Source organism: Tupaia chinensis, unplaced genomic scaffold, assembly GCF_000334495.1.
Source record: "Tupaia chinensis unplaced genomic scaffold, TupChi_1.0 Scaffold000678_1, whole genome shotgun sequence".
NCBI lineage: Eukaryota > Metazoa > Chordata > Mammalia > Scandentia > Tupaiidae > Tupaia > Tupaia belangeri.
In genome coordinates this window covers 1,048,931-1,052,671 of record NW_006160202.1, presented here as the reverse complement: position 1 = coordinate 1,052,671, position 3,741 = coordinate 1,048,931, and the positions used below count along the sequence as shown (strand labels likewise).

Below are 3,741 nucleotides of genomic sequence, written 5' to 3'. Positions count from 1 at the left end.
CACGGGGTCCGGGACGTGAACCGCGGTCGACTGCATGGGAGTCTAGCGACATAGCCATTATGCTAACTGCTGGTCCCTTACAGTCTTTATCTTGAAATCTATTTTGTCTGAGATCACTATCGCTACTCCAGCCCTTTTTTGATTTCTATTTGCATGGAGTATCTTTTTCCAGCCCTTTACTTTTAGTCTATGTAGGTCTTTATCCATAAGGTGAGTTTCTTGTAGGCAACAGATACAGGGTTTATGTTTTTTTTTCTTCCCCATTTGGCCAGTCTATGTCTCTTAATTGGACAATTTAATCCATTGACATTCAATGTAATTATCGATATTTCTGTACCTGATCCTATCATTAAGTAAACCATGTTCTTGGTTGCCTTTTGTTTTCGTATAACTGTCTGTCTGACTTTTTAGTTTTCCTGGTATAGTACTCCCTTCAGAACCTCTTGAAGAGCCAGTCTGGAGTTGGTAAATTTCTTCAAATTTTGTTTATCTGAGAATGTTTTTATCTTTTTTTCCCACATGAAAGATAATCTTGCTGGGTATAGTATTCTTGGTTGAAATTGTTTTTCGCTCAACACTTTGACTATGCTTCCCCATTCTTTCCTTGCCTGCATTGTTTCCGCTGAGAGGTCCTATGTTAGCCTGATGGGGTGACTTTTGTAAGTAACTTCATGTTTCCCTCTTGCCAAATTTAGTATCTTTCTGTTGTTTTTGCCAGTCTGGCTATGATGTGCCTTGGAGAGGATCTTCTTGGGTTGATTCTACTCGGGATCCTATGTATTTCTTGGGTCTGGATATTTTAATGCCTTTGTAGGTTTGGGAATTTTTCTTCCAGGATTTCATGGAATAAATTATCTAAGCCATTATTATTTTCTTCCTCTTCTGGGATACCAATTATCTGGATGTTGGGGCACTTGATGGTATCCAGTATTTCTTGTATATTATCCTCATTTTTCATGGTTGTTTTGTTAATCGTCTTGATGCTTTTTTCTAGGTCAGATGTTTTGTCTTCTATGTTAGAGATTTGATCTTCTGCCTGATCTAACCTACTTTTAATACTTTCAAGGGAGGTTTTGATTTCCTGTATCACATTCTTCAACCCTAGAAGTTCCATCTGGCTCTTGTTTAAGGTATCCATTTCTTCTTTCAAGTTATGAAAGGACTTCCTCATCTCCTGGAGCTCCTTGTCTCTTTTCTCTTCCATCTCAGTTAGTTTGGTCACTACAAATATTCTGAATTCCTTATCAGACATGTCCACAACGTCCATTGTATTGACTGTGGGTGATGTAGGCTTGATGATTTCCCTTGAGGGAGAGGCCTTTTGTTGGTTGCTCATACTTCCTGAGCCTCTGTGATTGTTCCTAGTCACCAGGTAATCTACATGTTGCTTCCTAACTTATTAAAGGTATTAAATAAGTATTAAAAGTTGTACAGGATTAGAAAATTGATGATTTCTCTTATGGTCGGCCTACCTGTAGCTCACCATTACCATTAACTGTTGCCAGTAGTCCTGGATGGCTGAAAGCCCTCCCTGTTTCTAGAGAGTTGTGAGCCTCCAATTGAACTAATAAGTAACACCACAAGAGCAAAGAAAAACAAAACAAAAAAAGAAATCACGTGGCGCACCGCACGCTATTCAAATCACTAACATTCAAAGAGTCCAAAGGCAAGTGGGGAAAAGCCAGAGAATGAGTGACAGGTCTGGAGCCATCAGGCTTGCAGCCTCAGGCTGCCTGGTGTTCGGAACTGCTGTCCGACTTGATTGGTTTGCGGGTGAGATGGGGTGCAAGTTCATCTTAAGGTCCCATGCAACCAACCTGAGCTCCAAAGAGGAATATAGGTGGGGTTGCGTGAAGGTCTCTTCAAACACATCCTTTGAAAGATGTCCAAAAATTAATGAGAATGAGATAAAAAGAGTATGATTTAGGATGGTGGGTAAGATAAGTGTTTCCTAAACTTTGATTCTTTGATATAACAATTGATAAAGTGACAGATTGTTTTTAATGTCTGAATAAGAATTAGAAAATTATTTTATTTATTTTATTTTTAAAAATTTACTTATTTTTATATACATTCAATCACATTGTTTAGCTTACCAAGTGAACATTTCACATAACACTTTTAAAATTTGGTAAGATCCTATTTATTCATTTTTTTCTTTTACAGACTATGTTTTTGGTATTATGTTTAAAGAATTTTTACCTAATCCAAGTTCTCAAATATTTTCTCCTACATTTTCTTTTGAAAGATTATTTTTTTTAGCTCTGGCACCTATATCTTCTGTAAATTTAGAGTTAATATTTGTGTATAGTATAAGGTAAGAGTCTAATCCCATCTTTTGGTACATCTCAGCATCAATTGTCAAAAAGATTATCTGTTTTTATTTTAATTTGTCTTGTCATCTTTGTAAAATATCAGTCTGATCCTATATATTGGGTCATGAGAAAAGTCATGACGCATTTTTGCATAGAAAAACATGAAATAATGCGTCATGACTTTTCTGATGACCTACTACTGTAGTTTATTTCTAGATTCTTAATTCTGCTCCCTTTTTTATGTCTATCCTAGTGACAGTGCCATAGCATCTTGGTGTGTATACCTTTACAATAAATTTGCAAATTGGAAACTGAACATTCTTAAACATTTTTTAATAGTCTTGGCTATTCTGAGTTGTTTGATTCACTTATCACTGACATTTAATTCTTAAGCAAGCACGTGCCTTTGAAGTTGATTTTTTAATCTTAGACATTCTAACTGAGGTTAGGCGATACCTCATTGTTGTTTTGATCTGCATTTCCCTTACGATGAGGGATGTTGAGCATTTTTTCATATGCATTTTGGCTATTTGTATGTCATCTTTAGAGAGTGTTTTTTTCAACTCCTTCTCCCATCTTTTAATAGGGTTGATCATTTTTTTCCAAACAGCAGCTAGAGTTCCTTGTTTATTCTTGTTATCAGTCCCTTATCTGATGTATAGTTTACAAAAATATTTTCCCATTCCGAGGGCTGTAAATTCACACTAATTACTGTGTTTTTGGCTTGCAGAAACTTCTTAGTCTGATGTAATCCCACTTGTCTATTTTGGGGATTATCAACTGTGCTTTGATGGTCTTATGTAAGAAGTCTTTGCCTACCTACCCCAATGTCTCCCAGAGTTTCCCCAGTGTTTTCCAGGAGCAGTTTTATAATTTGAGGTCTTAGATTTAGATCTTTGATCCACCTTGACTTGTTTTTGTCAAAGGTGAGAGGTAGGGTTTCAGATTCATCTTTCTGCAGGTGGAAATCCAGTTTTTCCAGCACAATTTGCTGAAGAGGTTTTCATTTTCCCACTGGACTGACTGGTGCCCTTTGTCAAAAATGAGTTCACTGTATGTTTGGGTATTTATTTCTGGAGACCCTACTCTGTTCCTTTGGTCCACATGTCTGTTTCTGTGCCAGAACCATGCTATTTTGATGACGACAGCTTTGTAGTATATTTTTGGGTTAGCGAGTGAGATGCCATTCACTCCTCTCTTCTTGTGTAGAATTGGTTTGGCAATACAGGGTATTTTATGATTCCAGACGAATTTTTTGATCGTTCCTTCTAGATCTGTGAAGAATGTATCTGGTACTTTGATTGGCATTGCATTAAATATGTAGATTAATCTGGGTAGAATTGCCATTTTGATTATATTAATTCTTCCAATCCAGGAACATGGAATGTCCTTCCACTTTTTTGTGTCACTTTCAATTTCTTTTTTT

At 36.6% G+C, this 3,741-nt stretch overlaps 1 pseudogene; it reads left to right on the top strand.

Moving 5' to 3' along the window:
* The window catches only part of LOC102479105 (ubiquitin D-like), a 69,423-nt pseudogene extending 67,503 nt beyond the window's left edge, over window positions 1-1,920 (top strand).
* The last annotated feature ends 1,821 nt before the right edge of the window (window positions 1,921-3,741 follow it).